At 45.3% G+C, this 13,493-nt stretch overlaps 1 long non-coding RNA gene across 3 annotated transcripts; it reads left to right on the top strand.

Annotated features, from left to right (window-relative positions):
- The first annotated feature begins 6,825 nt into the window (after positions 1-6,825).
- On the top strand, positions 6,826-10,289 carry LOC117667405 (uncharacterized). Of its 3 annotated transcripts, none has more exons than XR_004592026.2 (2): positions 6,826-7,048; positions 9,139-10,289. It is a non-coding gene; the product is annotated as an uncharacterized LOC117667405 (long non-coding RNA). The 3 variants fall into 3 exon arrangements; XR_004592027.2 differs by lacking the exon at positions 6,826-7,048 and adding an exon at positions 7,403-7,510; XR_015729904.1 differs by lacking the exon at positions 6,826-7,048 and adding an exon at positions 7,403-8,668.
- The last annotated feature ends 3,204 nt before the right edge of the window (positions 10,290-13,493 follow it).

Genomic DNA, 13,493 nt, shown 5'->3' with positions numbered 1-13,493 from the left:
AAGTCTGTGGTAATCTAATTCTAGACTTTGCCAAGCTCTTTTTATCTAGTTTAGAATCAATTACTCCATTCCAATCTCCCATAATTAAAATAGATCTATAGTCCCATTGCAATATTTTAGTATGTAACATCTTGTAAAAATAATCCTGTTGTTGGTTGGGAGCATAAATTCCAATCAAAAGAATTTGACCATTTGCTGTGAGCAATTCAATTGCTACAAACCTACCATCTTGATCTGCTTCTATAACTTTCGCTGTTAATTTTTTATTTACATAAATAACCACACCATTCTTTTTCTGCGAAGTTGAAGATATATAATGTACTCCTAGTTTTGAATTTATCAAATATTTTTGATCTTGAGTTGTGATATGCGTTTCTTGTAAACATATTATATCATTATTAAATTGTTTCAAATATGTAAATAATTTCTTCCTTTTCTGTGCTGAATTCAACCCATTGACATTCCAAGATAGACACTTAAAGGTCATCAGCCTCTTTCTGGAGCACAGAGCAAAATATTTGAAGTTCATCCGAGAGCTTCGATCTCGCTCCTCCCATAGCTCCACTCTCTTGTACGATACTCTTAATTGCCTTCTTGTCTTGTCTTTCCTGTTGTTGTTGTTGCTTTTGTTTAAGTAGCTTGGATTGGGCTCTAGTTATACGTTGATCTTTAACTTCTGTCAACTGAATCAAATCCAAAATTGGAGAAGAATCCAACAAGGGCTCACTCAGAAAACCTCCTTCTGCACCTTGCACTACTTCTAATTCCTGCTTGGACTGTTCTTGCAATTGCCTCTCTTCACTCTCTTTAATCTCCAAAACTGTGGATGTACGTGGAGATGGTGTTCTTTCCTTAAGAATAGTAGTGTAAAAGTGTTGTGCCTTCTCCACGGTATTCAACCGATACCCTTCTCCCTTGTATCTAAAAATTAACCCAGCTGGTGCGTCCCACCGGAAGGGTATCTGTAAATTTCTCAGTTCCTTAACAAGAAAACCAAATTCTTTTCTGGCTTTCAGCATTTTAGGAGGTAATTCTTTAAAAATTTGAAGTCGTGAACCCCCCACTTGTACAGAAGTATAAAAAGATTTTTGCAGGATATCATTTCTAATTCCTCTTTCTGTAATGTATATGACCACATCTCTGGGCAGTTGTCTTTGTCTGGCCACCCAAGAGTTCACTCTATAGGTTTTATCTATTTTGTGAAATACCACATCAGGATTAACTTGTAGAATCTTGGCCAAGGCTTCAGAACAAACTTGTCTCAAATCCTGTCTCTCCTCCTCTCGAATTCCCCGAAGCCGTATGGCGAATTCCATCGCCCGGAATTGTATCATAACAATCTCATCATCAATTCTCTGCATTTTATTATCAACTTCATCAATTTTATAATCATTGTCTTTCATCTTGACATTAACTTCTGATTTGAATTCTTCAACTTTATAATCAACTTTCCCAATAAATTCTGCCAGGCCAGACGCCACTTCTGATATTTTTTTGGTCACCTTATTTTGATTCTGTTTCACCATGTCTTTGACTTCATTAATTTCCTGCATAAGTTCCTGATGTGATTTTTGAAATTTATCATCTATCTCCTGTTGACATTTTTGAAATTTGTCATCCAGAGTTTTAGAAATAAATTCTTTTAAATCTCCCACATCAAATTCTTTTTTCTGAGTTTGTAGCTGTTGAGCAGGGGGAAGTTGCGTTTGCTGTTTGTGTGTGGGGGATCCCCCCCCTAATGCCTTCCCTTCCTGCTTCTTTGAAGCCATCCTGGCTCGTGATCTAGTTTTTCTAAAAAGGGAAGTTCCTTTTCCTTTCCCTCCTGCACAAAGACTTCTAAAAAAGTCCCCCAGATTTGATCAAACAAGGGTTAAAATAAAGCAGAGTCCAATATTGAAAAGGGAAAAAATTTCCCAGTTATTTCTCTTATAACAAGCAAGGCAGCTTAGTAGCAACTTGGAAACTTTGTAGCAAAACAAAATAACTTCACCAATCCACACTCGCTGGCTCGTTAACTCTGAAGCTAGGCGCCATGTTTTTTCAAAGCACTTTCACTCATTCGCATTGTCTCAGATTGAAAAGTCAACAAAGTGCTAATACTTGCGTTTCCAAATTTCAGGATTCAGGTAGTTTCGCTGTTTATTAAAGCTGGTTCTTTCGCTTTAAGTTTCCTGCAGCCGGCTTGTTCTGCAGGAGCAGAATCGTCCCACGCCGCCCGGAGTCTCAGCAGGTTGAAAGGGAGCCGCGCCTGTTTCCTCCCCAGAAACGATTCCCTGGGGGGTTACAGGGGCTCGACCTGTGCCCTGCTATCTCTCCTCCAACAATCCTCAGGATTTTGAAGTTTTCGAGCCGCTTCTCAATCGCGAAGCGGCTCTACAGGCGGCGGGGCTGGCGGAGCTTCAAAGAGCGCCGCCGTCACCGAAGACAAGGAAACCGGAAGTCTACGTGGGACTTTCCTTGAAGACAACCTGGAAATTGAAGCTGGTATAAAATATCTCACGTTCCCATGTGCCAATAGAAACAACCCATATTGTCTTGTTACAGTTGTGCTGCAGAGTTGCCTTGGTTTCTGATTTGTGTCCAGGTGTTATCCAAGGAACTGGTAATAACCTATAGAATTCTAGGTGACTTTACACTTAGTTGATTGTGAGATTCTAGACAGTAGAATCAACCAGCCAAACTATGCCAGAGAAGGGTGCATGTTCAGTCAGTGTGCTTGCTCCCACACGGGGTGATGAGCATTCTCTTGCCTCTTCCAATGCAGCGACCTGCCCCTTGTGATGTTCAGAAGTGAGTGAAGATGTGACTTGTTTGGAGAGGATCCAGGGACTGAGAAAGTGGGGAGATAAAGGTTCCTGAGGTGGGGATGAGCGCTGGTGATTACAGAAAGCTGTATAGGAAGATCTTTTTGATAAGATTGTTGGAGAGGATCTGTTTTTGTTCTTCATCACAAACGCACCATCTCTGTTCCCTTTTTCAATAGTGGGGTTGCCCAGCTGACCTAGGGAGACTGATTAAGAAAAGGGTTGGCGAAAGCACCATGAGCTTGATCCAAAGGGGGCTTCAGACTGAACCCTGTGGTGGTTGGGAGCATGAAGGAGGACACCGGAAGAAAGGTGAGCATGGCTTCTTTAGGACAGGAAGGCAGATTCGGCAAGTGAGACCTGGTGGTCTCATGAATCTCATGAGGGAACATGGAACTGAAGGATACAACTAGTTGTAAAGGAAGCAAACAGTCCTCTGGGGGAGGGGAGGTCCTGTTTGGGCACATCAATGGCTCCTCAAGGTACGTGATCAGATTGGAGGGAGGCCCTGCAAGGCCCTGCGGTTTTCAACATTTTTATTCATGACTTGGATGAGGTAGGAGGGAATTCATCAATGCCATAGCATTTGTTGGGATAGCTAATACCCTGGAAGACAGGAATAAGACCAAAGACAAGCTTCCAAGTTAGCAAAATAGAGTGAAAATAACACAGGGCAAAATTTAACAGAGATAAATGCAAAGTTGTTCACTTAGGAAACAAATCAAATGCTCAAGGATAGAATGGGGGGCTAGCTGTTTGGTAACTGTACTTGTGAAAAATACTTGGAATAATGGAAGCTGAGTGTGAGTCAGCAGTCTGAAGTAGCTGCAAAAAGGGGGGGGGAAGCAAATGTAATCTTAAATTGCATCAAGAGAAATAGTTTCCAAAATCACAGGAAGGATTTTGCATTCTGAATGTTCTGTCAAACTCTGGACTTCAACTATAACAGATATTGAGACGACCGATAATCTGTTGGGTTCAGAGATATTTCCTCACCTAAACCAATAAACAGAAGGACCGCAGGTGGGCAAACAAGCAGTGGCAGTCGGAGAGCGTTTCAACTTCCTGCCAGCTTCTCCATGGACTTTGCTGGCCAGAAGCATCCAAAATCATGATCATAGGTCCATGGCTGATCGCAGGGGCACGATAGCACTGCAGGGCAGCCTGGTGGGGCTGCAGCAGCCACAACTTTCCCTATACAGTACAATAAGCTTGGAGATCCTTGAAATGTCAGTCCCAGGGGAGTCACAGATCCCAGATTTTGGATGCATTCTTTATCTTCAGGTCCCTTGAAAATTGTTGCTCTACAATGCACCCAACTGAAGGACACAAACAGTTTTATTACTATATGGAAGATATAATATAAAGAAGGGTGTAAAGTAAGACCAATAAAAAGATAGGGAAAGAGTTGAGGCTATTTTGCTTTAGGAGCAAAAGGTCAAGCCAGAGTGCAGGACACAAAATCATGAAGTCACAGGAAAGAAGATTGATGTTTAGTCTCAAGAAACTTGTAACAGTGGGACCAAAAACTCCCTTTACTGGATGTATTTGAGCTACAGTGACCATTAGTTAGTTTTAACCATGAAGTCGTGTCTGACTTTTGGTGACTGTAGACAAGTGTTCTCCATGCTACCCTGTCAGTTGTTGGGTGTTCACCTTTGTGTTCCCACATTTGAGGGAATCAAGCCAGCAGGTTCTTTTCTGACCTCTTCTTCTTGACCCACTAACCATTCCTAGCATCACTGACCTTCTCCGATGAAACTGTGAGCTTTATTACTAAAGATGGTCCTCTATTTCAGGAAGCTCTCGCTTAGATTTATATATTTTTCAAAAACTTACTTCAGCCCCTCATTCTGGTCATTTGTACAAATGGTATCACTTAATGCACAGTTTTTCACATTCATGTGAAAAATATGGGAAGTGAATTGTCTTTTTAAAATAAATGTAAATAGACTGATTTTATTTACTGGTCTTTGAGGCTGGAAGCCATCCCCGGAAGGTGGATCGTGCTCTGAACAGAGAGAGGATTGGGTGTGGGGACTTCAATATACATATATACCTCTGCAGGGAGGTGTGTGTGTGTGTGTGTGTGTGTGTGTGTGTGTGTGTGTGTGTGTATAAAGAGGAGGGGCTCCTGGGCAGAGTCCATATCAGAGGTGCCAGAGATCAGAACAGCTACTGAAGATCAGATTAGGTCAATATTCCTCTTGATACACAGAATTAAAATACCTGGGGACCTCAGTCAATCCAGCATGACTTCTCACCCATGGAGTAATATCACTAGTATCACTGCTTATTATTAATAAAACAAAAGTCACCTCCCAAGATGGAATTTAATCATATGGTAATACGAATATGAATCAGCTCTCAGAGTAACTGGCCCACTTTGGTGGGACAATAGCAGGCATCCCTGGCTAATTTTTTTGCATGCAAACTTTTCTTCAAAGGGCTGAACCCATCGATGTTTTTGGAAACTTCTATCTAGGATCGATGGTTAACTTTGGAAGAGAAGCATCTTTTCTAGCCAGATTCTGCCTTGACCTGCGGGGTCTGGACCTTGGTTTTCTGCTGCAGTGGGCCGGAAGAACCCTTAGCTGCCCTGCTATCGGTTGTCCCACAGATGAAAGTGAATCGCTCACATAACCAGGGAGAATCAGATTCTAGGTGGCAGAAGCCCCCGCTGGGAGGGGGAAAGATGGTGAAGGTTGAAACAGCCTGTGGGCTGGCTTGCGAAGGACCCACTGCTAAGTGGCAGGTAGTGGAGGTCAGAAAAACCTTCCTCCTGACCCAGGAAAAGAAGAGGCAGAGCTTTGCTGAAGCCAGAATCAACGCCCCTCCCACCACCCCCACCGTCGTTCTTGCATTTCTGACTCCACACAGCTCCCCCCAACTCAGCTGCCCCTCAATGTCACCAGATGTTGCCTTCCTGCCTCTCGGCTGCTTCTGATTTCAGGTGAGAATTTCTCTTTGTCGCAAATTGCCTATTCAGGTAATAAAAATTGGCCTTTTTCTGTCACAAGTGCAGCGCTTTTCATATTTTCACTTCCAGCTGTCTTTTACTTTCTTTTCTCTCTTAGTTAATAGAAGCCGTTGAGGGTAAGGCGCCCTTAGCAGTCATCTGCTCAATGGAACCCGAGAACAGAGAGGGAGTTCCGGGTGAAAGCAGGACAAAACCTGAGCTTTTAATGGTGTTTTTGATTCGTGAAATAGAGAAAATTGCATTTGATTATATCTGTAATGGGGGATTATAACTTTGGACTGGCAGGGCAGCAAATGGCTACTTCACTGCAGGGAAAGATTTTGTCTTGTCACATCTATGCGTTTTGAAACAATTACATGCATTTAAAATATTTTAACTTTGGATTTGCATAGCTCAGAGTTCTCCTCCAAAATATTGGGGGTGGGGGGCTGAGCAAGGCTGCTCCTTGACTCTTGGAGGCCCCCCCTCCCCCGAGCTGTAATCTTAGCATGAAGAGCAGCAGCTTCATTGCCCACTGGATGCTGCTGCATTTCTCAGGAAGCTGGCGGGGCCAGATCGCTTCCTCCTTTCCTTCTGAGGCTGACCTGTGAAGCAGAGGTGGGTTTCAGCAGGTTCTGACCAGTTCTGGAGAACCGGTAGTGGAAATTTTGAGTAGTTCGGAGAACTGGCAAATACCACCTCTGACTGCCCCCCCCCCTCCACACCTATTCTCTGCCTCCCAAGTCCCAGCTGATGGGGAGGAAATGGGGATTTTGCAGTAACCTTTCCCTGCCATGCCCACCAAGCCACACCCACCAAGCCACACCCACAGAACCGGTAATAAAAAAATTTTGAAACCCACCACTGCTGTGAAGGGCGTGGCCAAAGCAGAGGTGGACACCTTCAGGGAGAGAAAGAGCCCCCCCTTGACCTTTCCTGGCTGCTAGGTTGGCTTGGCTTTGTCCCCAAATCTTCCTGTGGGGCAAAACAGCATGGCTCCTGGGTACCCACAGCTGGGGCGTCAGCTATGGTGCATGTGGGCACACCTGTGACTGAGAGGGTCCCTGAAGGCATTTTCTCCCACTTGGGAAATGGCAGAAATGGACTGAAAGTGTCCAGTTGGGAGGAGGGGGAGGAATATTCATGGTGCCACTCAGAGCCGGATTTTCATGGCTGTGCCTTGTTTGTGATGGTGCTGCAGGACGAGGCAACCCTTGGAGGCAGCTGTGGGAAGATTGTCTGCAAGGTCCAGGTTACTGAGCAAGCAAACAGGATCAGCAAACAGGTTTGCAAAGAGAGAAAAACCAACATTTGGTGGGAGTTCAGCAGAAGGGGAGGGGGGAAGAGATGGAGGAAGCAGGAACCGGGGTGAAGGACTGGTCGGTTGCTCTTTTCTGTTGATGGCCTTTTGCCTGTAATTGGAGCCCTGCTTGTGGATGGCCGGCTCCCAAGACAAGAGGTGCAAAGGGGGAGAGGAAAGAGGGATTTCAGCAGAGGAGATGTGTTGAGTATTGAATGGCAGATTCAAACGAGCCAATCAATGAAAGAGACCCGGGAGCGGGAAACTTAAGCAAATGTCAGTGGCTGAAGCCGCGGACAGCTCCGGGCTATAAAAGGGGCTGCCGCGGCTGGGATTGCCATTGTAGTTTACGGAGTTTAAATAAAGTATATGTTGCTAACGGAGTGTCCAGTCCTTCTTTGCGCCTGATATTTAACAAGATGAAAGAGGCTGACTGTTGTGCTGCAGGTACCATTTTACTGCTGACTCCGCTGCTGACCAGGTTCAGAGAAGGCCTAAGGAAGCCATGTGGCCAGACGGTGCGCTCCCTGAATGAGTGACCAGGGAGAGCAAGCAGCGAGTTTAGTAGTCTGACCCTTTGGGGTTTGGATTTATCATAAAGAAAGGGGGAGGGAAGCTGCCCCTAGGAGGAGTAGGGTCATGCTTGTTTTTCTTCCTGAAGACAACCTGCGGGCAGGCTGGTTGACTTCTGCAAAGAGAAAGGGAAGGGTCTATCTCCCAATTTATCAGGGATTCTTGGAAAGGGGCCTTCAGGGAGACAACAGCGCCACAAAGAGAGAAGCAAACCAAGCGGAGGGGACAGAAAGATGGAGGGATGTGACCAAGAGGACCAAGAGTATTCTGCAGCTTCAGAAAAGCTCTCACTGTGGATGACATCTCTGGCCCTGGATGAAGCACGGCGGCCATGAGTATCAGGGTCTGAGAAGGAAGGAAAGTGCTACAAGCCCTGCAAAGGGAAGATTATGCTGGGGCAGGGGGGAGATGGGTGGCGGTAATTAGAAACTCTCTGCTGAGAGGGACCATAATGGCAAAAGAGCAATACTATTAGATGACCTGTGATGCCCAATGAGTGGGCAGACGGATGGAAATGTCAGTGTCCATTCTAGCCCTGTGCTGTTCAACACATGTATAAATTACTCAGATGAGTGGTTAGAAAATATGAGGATCAGGTCTGCAGCCAACAAAAAGATGATGGCAAACACCTTGATGGACTGAATCAATTTTCAGGAGGATCATGACAAGCTGGACAGTTGGGCAAGAACAACATGATGAATTTTAAAAGAGACAAATGTGGGGTGAGGAAAACCAACCTGGGCACCATTACATGTCAAAAGAGTATCTTTAACTAGTCAGTGAGTCACAAGCTGAACTTCAACCAGCAATGGTGCTGCAGCCGAAAAGAAGAAAAGCAGATGCCATCCTGGCTGCAAAGGATTGTGTCAAGCTCAAAAGGGGAGATCATTCTTCCCCATTCTGCATTGGTCAAAGGAGCCTTGGTAGTACAGTGGTCTAAAGCACCCTGTTATTAAGACCAGCTGCCTGCAATTACTGCAGGTTCGAATCTCGCCAGGCTCAAGGTTGACTCAGCCTTCCATCCTTTCTAAGGTAGGTGAAATGAGGACCCAGTTTGTGGGGGCAATAAGCTGACTTTGTATAAATATACAAAAGGATGAAGGCTATTGCTTAGCGCATTGTAAGCCGCCCTGAGTCTCCGGAGAAGGGCGGCATATAAATCAAAATTAAAAAAAAAAAAAACCCACTAGAATATTTCTCCTTGTTCTGTCTCAAACATCCAGGTCATGGTTGTCCCAAAGGTGCTTTTCCAAAAGGCACCTGGACTTTCTTGAATTTTTTTTCTTTTAAAATGTTTCGCTTCTCATCTGAGAGGCTTCTTCAGTTTTTCCTGTTCTGTTTTGTTCAGCTCTTTAGGAAAGCCAATGAGACTTATTCAGGGGGGAGCAGTAAAGGCAATAAAAGTCTTGTGTTGTGGGCAGTCATATTAATTAAAGTAAATTGTCCTGGACAAGTCTTTGGGGATTCCATCTTTTTCTCGTATCTGTCTTTATGTTTTCCAGAAAACAGAAGAGACACCAGATTACATGGCAGCAGCTTTTGGCTGGACATCTAGAAGCATCTCCTAAAAGCCAGAGCTCTTCAGCCAAGGAGGAGGCTGCACAGGGGGTGAGGAGCTCCCTCTCTTTCACTGTACGACTCTCTCTTCCATGGAGACTCAGCACTGAGCAGGGGGTGGGAGGAGAAGACCTCCAAAGTCCCTTTCAGCCTGGACCTTCTATCAGCCGTGGAGATAGCATTTCCATTCACACTGTGTGGATGAGAGAAATGAGCTCAGCCTTCCAAATCCACCACTGAAAGCAGGAGTAGCTCTTTCCGCCCTCCACCCCTCAAAAGCCCTCAGAGTTCTGCAATTGGCAATCTTGCATTGCTGAGAAAAAGTCCATCCTGTCATCGCCTGTTGTGGAACCTGCAGCAACAAAAATTCTACATCCTTTCCATGCAGAAAGGAAAACAGACAACTTTCCTCTAGCAATGTTTTGCAAGCCTCCAAAATCCAAGCAGCCCATATGAAGGACAGCAGTAAACTCACCCAGCCGCCTCTCCTTTAAAAAGAATGCTGGTGGGGGGGAGGAATTGGGGTCATCGTAAGGCATCAGCTTCTCAGAAGGGGAAACCAACCGACCATCTATAAACTCCCGCAGAGCCTTGCATTAAAAATAAGAGGCTGGCCTACTGGGAGTCAAATAAGTCTCAGCCGAGCCAGAAATAGATCTGGTTTAATTGGTGGTGAAACAGTAGGATCACATGGGGCTGCGGTTTGATTTGAACTGATCCTCATCTTTGGGGAACAAGCTTCCCTTGTTCAGCAAAAATAGCCATCGGGTGGTGGAAGCAGACTTCAAGTGAAGATTAGGAGAAACTTCTCACAGCAAGAGCTGAAGAGCTGAAGACATGACTTGGGATGACTTCACTGAAGCAGAGAGATCTTGCGATTCCAGATCCTGCATGGAGCTGTCAATTGATCCCTTCGAGGATTTTATGAAGTTCTGCTGCAGCTCAGTTTGGTATAGGTGGGATGACCGAGGGAAATTCTGTGCACTTTTAGCCCCTTTCTTGAAGGACATTTAGCTATTCAACTAAAAGCACTCTATTGAAAATCAATAAGCATAATGTGTTTCAAAGCCAAGTAAAATAAAACATGACAATATTATTTTCTGATATTATCCTTCCATATTGCCAGAATCAACATGCTTCTTTACATGAATTTTAAAAAGTGCCAAATATGGTAGAGGTTGTTCAGATGTAATCCTAACCCTTCTCATTTTTAGACAGAAAAACAAGTCTATGAAACATGAGGGTTATTTTATTTTTGTTTTGTTTGTTATCTGTTATTTTGTTATTTTAACTTCATAGCCATTTTAAGCCGCAGTGCAAACACAATAAAGTTTGGAAATTCACAATAAAGTTGCAAATACCAGATAGTTTGCATGAATAGGAAGGCAGGATTTCTTGATTAAAATCAATACAGTCAAATTATACCTGTTTTTTAAAGCACCCAACTGCCCTGGAACTCAGTATGACTAATTACCTAAACAACAGAATGAGTAGCAGATGAGAAAATCAAATTTAAAAGCAAACAATTTTAGCTTTCCTTCCTTCTTCTTCTGCCATGTTGTAGGACCAAACAGTTGGAGTTCACCCATCAAACAAGCCATGGTCGAAGAAGTCAGAACAATTCAGAGAGTTCAGGAAGAATGCCAAGCCATGGTTTTCTAATCTAAGTGGCCTTGGCAAACATGCATGCGGAAAGGGGTGTCCCCCATGGGAGGAAGAGGAGGAGGACTGAGGACTGAGTATTGAGGAGGAGGAGGAGTGAGCCAATTTTATTCGACAGGCTAGCTAGCAGCCCAGATGAGAAGCAATTAGGCAGTGTTATTCACTCCACAGATGACTATGACCAAGTGGGGTGGGTGGGTGCTGGAGCAGCTCAAAAACCCAGACAGTCTGACAAAGCATCACATCCAAATTAGCGGAAGCAACAATTCTCTCTCTGCAATACATAAATCACACTTGGAATAGGAGCCCCAGCCTGGGCATTGCCAGCTGCCTCTTAGGAGGAATTTCTGATAATAAGAGCCGTTAACCAATGGAACATGGTGCCTAGTGCTGTGATGGATTCCCCTTTACTGGAAGAAATCTCCCTGGATTTCTAAGCTTCCAATTCACATTGGCTGCCTTCTTTTCAATTCATCTTCTAGCAATCCCTATCAGACAATTTGTCTTTTTTTGCAGCAATCACACTCTAGATTGATATTTTCAGCAAATCAAGCTTGTTTGCTGATTCCTGATTGGCCAATGAAAAAATGCTTGCTTACCTCCCAGGGGCAGAGTTTTGGGGGGCTGGGGGCCTCTGCACAAGCAATCCAGGGTCTGAACACTTTTCAGAGCAAGGTGGAGTGAACATTTCTGGCCACAGAGCCAGCTGGCAAGGCAATGGGGGCGTGGTGAGAGGAGATTGGCTGGTAGGGCCCTACTGCTGCCCTGAAGAGCACCTGGATCCATCCTGTCTCTTACAACTGTAGGTCCTCTTGGCCCATCCTGTGCCCCCCCCCATTGACGAGGATCTTTGAGCTGGTAAGAGCCCCCCCTATGGAAGGAAGACAGGTTGAAGCTCTGCTCCTCCTAAGCCTCCTGAGGTTCACTGGCCTAAACTTCACTTGAGATATGCAATGGGGCTCCCTTCTTCCAAGGGTTGTGGGTCTGAAACCTGCTCCTTCCAGATGCTTTGCACAGGTATTGGAGCTTCTCCTGCTGTGACTCATCCTTCCCCTCAGAATCCTATTTGCTGGCCAAGGAGTCGGACGGGGAGCTTGTGGGGCTCCGTGCTTCTCTATTGAGCTGGCAGCAGAGTGAGCACCCAGGAGCCCTTTCAGGAAGAGGGAGTTTGATCCAGAGACAAATTGGCCCCCAGTTGCATGACCTCATGCCAAGAGGTAACATTGGGCAGGACACGTATGAAAAGCTTTCATGTGCCTAGATATCATTGTTCAGACAGCCTCTAAGTCAAGAATTGTCAGGACGTGGGATTGTGATGCCATAAGCCCCAAGTGAGATTCAGCAAGAAACAATTTCCCTTGCACACAAAAAGACATTTCCGTTTGCTGAGCTGCTTTGAAAACTACAAATGTCCTCTAGCAAAATGCTTGGCAAATCCAGGTCATCTCCTGGTTTTGATTGCATTTCTTCCCCAAGTTAGAAGGCGGCCAGAGGTCTAATCCTTTTCCTGCTCTTACCTAACAAATCTCTGCAGCAACTGCAGCAAGAGCCTTGGTAGTACAGTGGTCTAAAGCACCCTGTTATTAAGACCAGCTGCCTGCAATTACTGCAGGTTCGAATCTCGCCAAGGCTCAAGGTTGACTCAGCCTTCCATCCTTTCTAAGGTAGGTAAATTGAGGACACAGTTGTGGGGGCAATAAGCTGACTTTGTATAAATATACAAAAGAATGAAGGCTACTGCTTAGCACATTGTAAGCCGCCCTGAGTCTCCGGAGAAGGGCGGCATATAAATCAAATTTAAAAAAAAAAACAACAACTCTGGAGTGTAGCACAAGGACCCCAAATCTCAGCTCCTGCTGTCATCAGTTTCCAAGGCTGTCGGTTGCCGTCCATGAGAGTCATGATCATAGTTATGGTGTCTATAGAAAAGGACCTTCTTCTCTTTGGGTGAGTGAAGTGAAGATTCAATCCAGTTTGGCTTCTGTGAAGGGAATGGCTGCTCCCGATCACAGCCTGCGTAGAGATGGGCTGGGAGATCAAGGCAAGGCAAATCCCTTGGCCTTCATATCAAAGCAGAGGGGATGATAGAAAGAGCTCCTCCTAAAAATGTTTCTGGAAAGATTGGAGCAAAGTGATTCAGCTGGGCAGAGGGAAGGGAGAGCTTCTTGTGCATTAAAACAACCTATCAGCCTGCCAGGTTCCCTCCTCCCTGGAATGGAAGGACGATGATTTCTTCCATGCTGAAGGCTAGCAGCAGTGGAGAGAACCCAGGACTCCACTGTGGGCCTCCCCAAGAAGCCCTGTTCCCAAGGGAAGATTCTCAGTGGGTTCCGTGGCACAATCCCCCTGTGTGGGTCCGAGTCTCATGCTGCAGGTTCCCACGCAAAGGATGGAGAAAGCAGAGGTGTCCTCAGAGTGGAGGCAGAGGGTGTCTGGCCTGAATTAAGATTCCATCCTATGGAATTGGATGGAATCTGATTGGTGGAGGAAGGATGGAAAGGATTCCAGTCCTTCCTCCTCCTCCTCTCCACATACTTCACATTGGGCTGCCTTTGACCCAAAGCCCCCTCCCGGAGTGGGCTGATGCGTTGGAGGGTCTGCGCAGGTATCCCAGAGAAGTTTCAACTTTCAATGACTT

This window comes from Pantherophis guttatus, chromosome 14, assembly GCF_059756535.1.
Source record: "Pantherophis guttatus breed Tessera chromosome 14, ASM5975653v1, whole genome shotgun sequence".
NCBI classification, from domain to species: Eukaryota; Metazoa; Chordata; class Lepidosauria; order Squamata; family Colubridae; genus Pantherophis; species Pantherophis guttatus.
Note: the sequence above shows the minus strand (reverse complement) of the source record. Positions and strands in the feature narration are given on the sequence as shown.